General features: G+C 50.2%; 1 long non-coding RNA gene across 4 annotated transcripts; it reads left to right on the top strand.

Moving 5' to 3' along the window:
• The first annotated feature begins 2,061 nt into the window (after positions 1-2,061).
• On the top strand, positions 2,062-8,798 carry LOC119325037. 4 transcript variants are annotated; one of them, XR_005157293.1, is made up of 4 exons: positions 2,062-2,367; positions 2,446-2,540; positions 3,167-5,828; positions 8,538-8,798. It is a non-coding gene; the product is annotated as an uncharacterized LOC119325037 (long non-coding RNA). The 4 variants fall into 4 exon arrangements; XR_005157285.1 differs by lacking the exon at positions 2,446-2,540 and having other exon boundaries at positions 2,096-2,367; positions 5,717-5,828; XR_005157286.1 differs by lacking the exon at positions 2,062-2,367 and having other exon boundaries at positions 2,374-2,540.
• Positions 8,799-9,192: the final 394 nt, after the last annotated feature.

The raw sequence follows: 9,192 nt of genomic DNA, 5'->3' as shown, positions 1-9,192 counted from the left end.
TTTGGTGGTTTTTCCTTTGTTTAATGGAATGCAATGCAGTGTTCTTGTCAAAAAAAAAGGGAGAAGAAATATATACAGAGCTCGAATTCATCCATAAAACTCTTGGCATTCAATCTATATACAGATGAAACTGACAGTTTACAGTTGAAAAGTTGTCAGCCCCACATTCTAACCTATCAGCGCCACATTATAACCCAGCCAGTGAAGCATATTAATTCCAGCCTATCAGCTCCAGGACTTGTAAAGCGATCACATTCTAACCTATGAGCGCAACCAAAGATGTTGTAAGCGATCACATTCTAACCTATGAGCGCCACCAAAGAAGAAATTGCAAGTGATCGATCAAACTAGGATCCATGTGCATATTTCTCGTGGTGGCTGATGTCCTGTCGAATTCTTGACATGGCAAAGCAGCCCGTCTTGCTGCACTTGAGAGGAATTGAGTTTGACTTGTGCCAAGCATCCATGTGGTTTTCGGCCTGATAAGAAAGAAAGGAAAGACAGAAAGCAATATGAATTGACAGAAAACAATATAGTTTTGGTTGCAAGCGAAATTAAATAAGTTGAAATTCCAACCTCGTTCTTGTTCTTCATGATCTTGGCAGGCTTCTTCCCTTTCTTGGCAGGGTCAATCTCATTCTCCATAAAGCAAGAAAAGCAGTAGGTTTTCTGGCCCCTGAGTGAGGAGCAAATCTTCACGTACTTCAGATGCATAGCTCTGCGTTCCTCCTCCTCCTCTTCAACGGCACGAGGAGCTCGACCTGCAGGAGTAGGAGTAGAGCCCCACGGCGCTAAGGCAGGTGGCTTCTGGACTGGGATCATGGTGTTCTTGAAGGTGCCGAGCGCGCGCTCCTTGCCAGCCTTCTTGTCCTTGGAGATGATGCCGAGAGCTGCCGGGCCGGCGAGGTCGGCGTCCCGGAGAAGCTCAGAGGGGAAGTCGTCGGGGTCGGCGGCCGCGCCGGCGAGGTCGGCGTCCTGGAGAAGGTTAGTGGGGACGTCGTCGCCGGGGTCGGCGGCCGGCGTGGGGCGCTCGATGCCGAGCCGGCGCTTGTTCTTGCCGGCATCGTCCTCGCCGTCGTCGTCGGTGGCCCGGTTCTTGATGGAGCCGCCGCCGCCGTCCTCCTCCTCCTCGTCGGTGACCCGGTTCTTGATGGAGGAACCGCCGTTGTCGTCCTCGCCGTCGTCGTCGGTGACCCGGTTCTTGATGGAGCCGCCGCCGTCGTCCTCGTCGTCGTCGGTGACCCGGTTCTTGATGGAGGAACCGCCGTCGTCGTCGGTGGCCCGGTTCTTGATGGAGCCGCCGCCGTCGTCTTCGTCGTCGTCGTCGTCGGTGACCCGGTTCTTGATGGAGGAACCGCCGTCGTCCTCGGTGAGCCGGTTCTTGATGGAGCCGCCGCCGTCGTCGTCGTCGTCGGTGACCCGGTTCTTGATGGAGGAACCGCCTTCGTCCTCGTCGACGCCGAGCGCGGCCTGGCTGCAGCCGTCGAGCGGGAGGGTCACACCGACTGTCGCCGGAGCCGCGCCATGCCGGCGAGCGCACAACCAGCGCCAGATGCGCCAGAGCAAGGCGACGAACTCGTCGGCCCCAGGCGCGGCCGCGCACAGGCGGCGGAGGAGGCGCAGCACCGGAGAGGTGGCGTCCCGCAGCACCGGATGCTGTTCCATCCTCGCCGGCACGAGGGCTTCTCGTGGGAGGGTTTGCAGGAGGGGAGGAGCGTGCTCAGGGCGAGGGAGGATGGGAGGAGGTGGTGGTCGAGGGAGGAGCTCTCTCTGGAAGGTATCGACGACGGTGAGGAGTAAAGAAGCGGGACGGGGAGGTGATTTAAAGAGGGGCGACCGAGGCCGAGAGGCACCACAAGCCCATGGGCTTGTTTCTCTGGCCCAACGGTACTCTTCTTTTCTTTTTTTTTTCTTCGAGTCGTCTCTGTCGCTCACGGCCGGTGGGGTGCTCAGGGGCGGCGGCGGGCCGGCGGTGGGTGCGCAGGGGCGGCGGGCCGGCCGGCCGGGGTGGCCAGTTTTTCAGAACCGCGCCGTTATCACCTAAAAAAAAGACTAGTGGGCCGGAACCCCTGTTTCGACCCGAACAAAAAGGACCTGACCCACCGAACCCATCCGCCCGAGCCAGACCAGACCAGACCAGAACAAACCTAGGTCGCCGCGCTCCGCCGCCCTCCACCACCGGCGACATCTCCTCCCAAGAAGGCGAAGAGAAGCGGTAGAGATCGGCCAAGAGGAGCGAGGGGGACTCGCGCAACGCGCGGGACGAGACGAGGCCACCGGCTGGCTCCTTGATGCGCCACCGCCAGTTCCTCGACAGCCCTCAACGCCGGTGTCCCTCCTCCAGCAAGCTGGGCTTCTCCCTTGGAGGTACTTCCTCGCCGACCCTCCCTCTCCTCCCTCTCTAGAGCACAGCTTACTCCCCTCCCATTCTCTGGAGCGCCAAAGACACTGAGGCGACGACGACGGCGGCACATCGATCCAGGCGATGGCGCTGTAACGAACCATCTTCTGTGTCCGCCCCCTCCCTCTACCGCCCACTGGTTAGCTTCTGCTTTCTCCCCCTTCCTTAATTTATGGGTCATATTCTTGATGCGCACAATACTTTCTGCTGTTGCTGATGTGTGAGGTTTGAATCTGGTGTGTTTCACAATTTGTTGGGAAAACTTGGAGCAAACTGTAATATAATGTTGTGGTGCACAGGCTAGTCAGCCGATTTGTTGCTTGGGACTGCAATATAATGTTTTTATTTCTGGATTTGAGCAAACTGTAGGATAGTTTTGTGAAGTTTGCTAGGACTAGGAGCCTGTGACTCCATACTAGTACTAAATTTCACAAGTGAAAGTTAATGAAAATGGTCATCAAACAGGCATGCTTTTTGCCTTATATTTTGTCTGTAGATGTAATTATGAAGCACTGGCCTTACTTATGAAGCACTTCTTGTCATGCTGAATTAATCTTTTGCTTGGATATGTGACTGGACATCAGCTTTCATTTTGCATTTGATCCATGTATGATTTTGATATACAACTATACACTGAGTTATTTGTAATTCCAAAATTCCAGAACTTTCAGTTGAAAAGAATCAACCGTGTATATCATGTGATTGTCGATCACAAAAATCAGAAGGCGATTCTTCTTCTAATCCATGTGTAATCTCCATTAGCAGCTGCAAGACAAACCCTTATTCTTCGAGCCGGTGCGACTAGCACATGAGAGAATTGATTTCTCATGCAATATCCCCTGAAGATTGTATTGGTGTTGTAGTAGCATGGCATCAGAATTCAGAACATGTGTGAAGTATGTATCTGTGACACATTGCACTTTGTCATAACACCACATATGCATATACTGGCATTCTCTTGCTCTTAGTAAAATGCATTCAGGCATGCAATCAACCACTACCATACGGATCACTGTTAATCACCATAGCAGCAAGCGCCATCTGAGAATTCATGTTCATGTGTGTTTCTACAGTGTTGTTGCTTCTCAAATTACTAGATATTCAGCATAGATTTGTGTATCAGTGGAGCTTTCCTAGTTGTTCTTCTTTGGTGAAATGTACTGCTGGTCTCTAATCCGTCATGCACAATGCAGAGAAATCTGCTACAAACTATTCAATTATTATTTTAAAAACACACTACTTGTTCCTTGTAAAAATCATGTTATACATTTTGTATGACAATCAATTTTCTGAACTGTCTGAATAATTATTGTTTGGACATGAGGATCAGATCACCCCCTTTTCTAGGCTTTTGTTTTGTGATCTTGTCTGATTACTTTCTCTTATATGGCCACAGGTTGATGATCTGTATTCTACTGTAACTGGTGTGGCGATTGATGGTCTATGGTGCTTGTTATTAATAATTGGATTAGTCCAAGTTGTCTGGTGGCAATTAAGTTTGGTCCAAGGAACTTGGTCTTCTGTTGCTGTTGCACCCCTAGGCTTAGATAGATATATACACACATCATTATGTTTTGCCATCTGAATGAAAGCTAAAACTGACACTAGCTAGCTAGTAAAAAAATGCTGGTTCTATTTTTGAGAATCAGTTCAAACTGCTAGTAGCCTATACCCATGGTTATGTAGCCTGTAGTTGCCATGCCTCAAATAGTATGTTAATCTATGTTTTTAAAGCGGTAAAGCGAAGCGAGGCGCTGGGGGGGCGCCTCACTGCTTAAGCGGTAAAGCATAAAGCGAGGCGACGCTTTAGACTGATCTGAAGCTAATGGGCAGTAGGAATTTAGGATAGATAACCATAGTAAGATACTGATTCATAGACACAACAAACTAGACTAAAGTACTGGACTACTAGTCTACTACTAGAATAGCACTGGTGTGCCAGAGGAGGAGGGGAGGAGCTGCAGCCGGAGAGGAGGAGGGGGAGGAGTTGTGGCCGGAGAGGAGGAAGCTGGTCCAGATCTGGAGAGGGAGCTGCTGCTAGAGGAGAGAGGAGAGAGCCAGAGGAGTGGTGGGGGAGGAGCAGGAGCTGCACGTTTTGGTCCCTCTTTTCCCTCCTCTTACTATTCACATGTGAGCCCAGTTTCCCGCCCTTTTGTTCCTGCCCAGACCAGCTTTCCCGCCTAAAAACTGTGTTCCCCTGCCTGGCATGTCTAAAGCGTCCTGTATGTGCTAAAGCGCCCTCCAGGACGCCTAAGCGGACGTTTCAGACGCTCTAAACTCTAAAGCGGACGCCTTAGACACAGAGCTAAAGCGACTTGGACGCCTTGAGCCTCGAGGGCGCTCTGACGCTAAAGCGTCGCTTAAGCGACGCTTTAGCGACGCTTTACAAACAGAGATGTTAATACATACCTATGGCCCATGGCAGTGCCACCATTGCTCTCATAGGTGGTTACTTGGTCCTGCAGCCACATTCCTATCCTACATGAACGGTGGCAGAGGACCTTCTCCTTGAACCAAACACTTTTTGCTCCTTAATTGGAGATGAACTAGCTGCGGAATATTTACAGAAGAAGGTTACTACACTGCAAGATAAGAACTTGCAACATGATATACTCCCTCTGGTTGGGTTTATAAGTCTGGCACGGGTTTTTAGTTGACTAGCAAAATATGTGCTATATTTCACCAAAAAAAACATTAGATTAGTTTCTAAGCATATATATTTTGTGGCATATTACAAATGTTTTTCTTAGTCAAATCGAAGACCTAAAAATCCGTGCCCGACTTATATACCCATCATATGAATTGCATCTCAGGAAAGAGATACAATGAATCATCATTAAGAGAAGACTATCGGAAAGGGAAATAAAAATCAGCTAGGCCATTAATGAATCCAATTGCAGAGCAGTGAATTGTGCAGCAGCACCCCTGCCTGCTTGGTAGTTCCGTAAAATATATTATATATTGATGTTGTAACTGCAGAACAAGGATATTAGTTAGTGCTATGTTGGAAACAAGATCACTTGCATAGCCTAAGAAATGTAAACACTTGAACTAGCTACGCGAACCAGTACCTGAACACATGATTTTTATTTCCTTGAAAAGAAAAGTTAGTATAGTCACACAAGATGTATATTGTACTAGATTGTATGGACACGGTGAAGGATGGGCTTTGCCTTGTGCAACAAGATCACTGGAAACATAATTGTAACATATTTTGCTTCCTTCAACAAACGTTCATCTTTTCAATACTGAAATAGACTTACAAGACAAAATTAACATATGGCTACTGATTTAACAGTTTGTGCTGTTGCGCAGAAGGTTGATCTTCCTGTGGATCTGAGTGCTGCAAACCTGAAGCTGCTTGAACATAATGTTACCTCTAACCTGGGAGTAAAGCACACAATATAGCTTCATTTTCACTCTGCAGGTATGAACTTGATCATTTACATGGGCATTTGCCGTCTTAAAACTTGATCTGCAAATACATTTACATTGTGCATGCAGCGTCCTTGTTTATCTTTAAATAGTATCTCACTTTGTAGTTCGCTTGCACTGTTGATATTTTAGATCGTGCAATCAATTCTGTCATGTGTAGTTATGTACACTTAGAAGCTCTGGGGACAGGTACGATTCCAAGTGCAGTCGAAAAAACGCCCGCCCCCGAGTCACTCCCGCTGGCGACTCTGGGCGGCAACCCTAGCGCCGCCGCCCCAGCACCTCGCCTCGGCCTCTCCTCCCTAGCCGCCGCCGGTGGTGTCGCCGGCCAAAGGCCGCGTGGCGCAAGCGGCGGCGGCATCTCCTCCCGCGTGCAGGTGGCCGGCGTCGCGGGGCGCCCCCTCTTGTCCGTCGGCGTCGGGCGGCGGCCTTCCTCTGCTCCGCCCCCCCTCCCCGGCGTCGTGGTGGCCCGCAGGAGTGTCCCCCTCTCCCCCCTCTCCCCTCCAGCGACGGCTTGTGGGGCTCCAGGGAGTCAGGTTGCTCTGGCGGCGGACCTTGGTGTCTCTGCCCAGATCTGGTTGGTGCTGGCAGATGGCGGCGGCGGGGACGGTTGGCGGCCCTGCTAAGGTGGTGGTGGTGCCGCTGGTGGCTGTGCTGCTCTGGTGGGGTGGTGGGGCTTCTGGTGGTGTTGGCCAGGGCGTGGACGTGCATGTTCTGTGGTGGTGGCTGGCGCTCCGGCGTGTGGCATCGGTGGTGCGTGTCCGGCGGCTCCGACGCTTGGAGCTCGCCGAGCGACGCGGGTGGGCAGCGGCCAGGCGTGGCCGTTGCTCTGGCCGTGGGCGGCAGCGCAGGGAGGTCCGGCTGGTGGTGGCCTCCTGGTGTCGTGGTGGCTTCACAGTGGCTCGGTGGCTCTGACTGAGGCAGCGGCCGGCTTCTCCGGCTTCGGCTCGTCCGCGATCGGACCGTTTCGACCTTCGCCCCATCTCCTCGTCGTCCGGGCACTACTTCCATCAAAGGGCTGGCCCTCTCCCAGCTGTGGTCCATCGCTCGTCTCGCACCCGGTGCGGCAGGACCGAGCTCGTCTCGCGCACGGTGCAGCAGGACTGACCTCTTCCCCCTCACGGTGCTGCAGGACCGAGCTCGTCTCGCGTTCGGGGCTGCAGGACGGGCCGATGGATGCCAGTTCTGGCCGGCCTATTGGGTCTCGATGCTGGGGGTCGCCCAGGGGTGTGAAAGGTGGGACCTTTCCGCTCGTCTCTGGTTGGGGTAGCGGCGGGTCTCGGGTGAGGCGGTGTCAAGGTCTTGGATGCCGGGGCGGCGACCCTGGTGGTGGTAGCGCGGTGCTCTTGGGCAGAGCCCGTGGCTTGGTGCTGCCCGGTGGCCATGGCCGTGTGGGCGGCATGGTAGCCGGGGTGTGGTGTTGGGTGGCGGTGAGTGTTGGCCGGGGTGAAAACCTGTTCTTTCTTTGGACGGACCGGCGGCGGCGAAGCTCGTTCCCTTCTTGAAGGCGTCGTCGCGGCTCTCATTGCCCGTCATGTGGCTCGAGAGGAAACTCTAATCCTCGGGTCGGGCGGTGGCGGCGCTCCGGTGTCGTTCCCTTCCTGAAGGCGCCGCCTTGGAGCCCATGGTTTGTCGTATGTGGCTTCATCTCTTCGTGGTGGTAGTGCTAGGGGTGGTGTTGCTGCGCTCAGCGCCTATGTATCCTGCCCTGGGTGTGTGCGTGTGTTGTGGTGGCGTGTGTTTGTACTGGGTAATTGATGATCGGTGCTTTATATATAAAGCGGGGCGAAAGCCTTTCTCGGTAGAAGCTCTGGACAAACACTCTTTCTGTACAATGGTATGGTTACAGGATAGAGGATGATACTTAATTCCTTTGATGGTTATGTGTATCTGTGAAATAATGGATCTTGCCAATTGATAATTATTATTTTTAACATTTTTGTTGTGTCAGTAGCATAGTACAAAACCTGTGTACCACACCATAGATAGTCATCATAAAAGAAGTGTAACAGTGAGCTGTACGCAAAGCATTTCATTTGAGTATAATGAGAGTAGCCGATGGTGTGACGTCCTTCATCTTAGTTGCCTGGCATCTGTATTGATAATCAAGTGCACTGTGCTATTTTTGTTGTTCATGGTGATTCCTGACTTCATATTTTTGAAAAGATTATATATACAGCTCGAGAAACGATTAATATATCGTGAAATTGTAAATTAGGAACCACCAGATAGTCTGGTTGGCGAGGGCGTGGTGTGTGCACACTTGGAGGTTGGAGCCCGGATTCAATTCCTGTTTGCAAGTATAGGTGGGAGTGAGCTGTGGCCAGCTCATTTGCCTTGTAAAAATTTCTCCGCCCTGTTCTTCTGTCCCAGTATAGATGGGCGTCAGTTTGCAGTTACATAAAATTCCAGACAGAGCAATTTAGGATAAATAGTTCTCACCAGCATTATTATCATTGTCATCCCATACGACATTGCTCTACTGTTTGATCCTTGTCATCCCATGCGACAAAGCTTCCTTGCTGGTTGTTCTGCAGTTACTCAGCTAAGCTAGTGTTGCGGCAACTTCTAGCTAAATACCCGTGTAAAAAAAAACTAGTCTTCAACAAGCTAAGCAAGTGATTCTTTTCGAATCTTGTAAACAATTTGTGTCAAGCAAGCCTTTCTTATATATCTGATCGTTCTCCATTGGTTATTCCAGGACACAAAACACTACAAACTTGTATCTGCGAGCTTCATGCTAAAGTTGAGAACCACTGGAGGATGAATGCTAGCACCTTGATAGCTTAACATACCTGACCAGTCACTACCCAGCTTGGATGGAAGATTTTTTTGTTGTTGTTGAAAAGGATGGAAGATAATGCTCTTCGTTGTTGTTATCTACCTTCTTCCCTACTATGTACACATGTCCTTAAAGATGTAAACTCAGATTCAAATATAATTATGTGATTTGCTTTATGAATGTATGCGTATTCATGAGTTCAGTTACACTTCCTGGAACATAACATACTCAGTTTGCAACTTCCTAAAAAAAGTACTATGAGCCTGTAGGAATTTATCAGGCATGACTCTCAATTCCTGCATTTTTCTATTCCTATGGTTTTTTTATCCTGCGTTCCAAATAGGGCCTTAAATTATTCATCTATTTTTCTTTTTCGCCCTATGACTCATGCAAGCACATGAAAGTAAATACCAAATTTTAAATTACCAAAAATTACAAAGTAAAAAAGAATGACAATTTGAAGTAAAAAAAGGCAAATGGTTGCCTTCCCATGTGGTGGCACCCTCCTCTCTCTCTTGCATGTATACCTACATCCAACAACACATAAGTAGGGAGAACCAACCTATGTTTGACG

The sequence above is a fragment of the Triticum dicoccoides genome, chromosome 1B (assembly GCF_002162155.2).
Source record: "Triticum dicoccoides isolate Atlit2015 ecotype Zavitan chromosome 1B, WEW_v2.0, whole genome shotgun sequence".
Taxonomy (NCBI): Eukaryota; Viridiplantae; Streptophyta; class Magnoliopsida; order Poales; family Poaceae; genus Triticum; species Triticum dicoccoides.
Note: the sequence above shows the minus strand (reverse complement) of the source record. Positions and strands in the feature narration are given on the sequence as shown.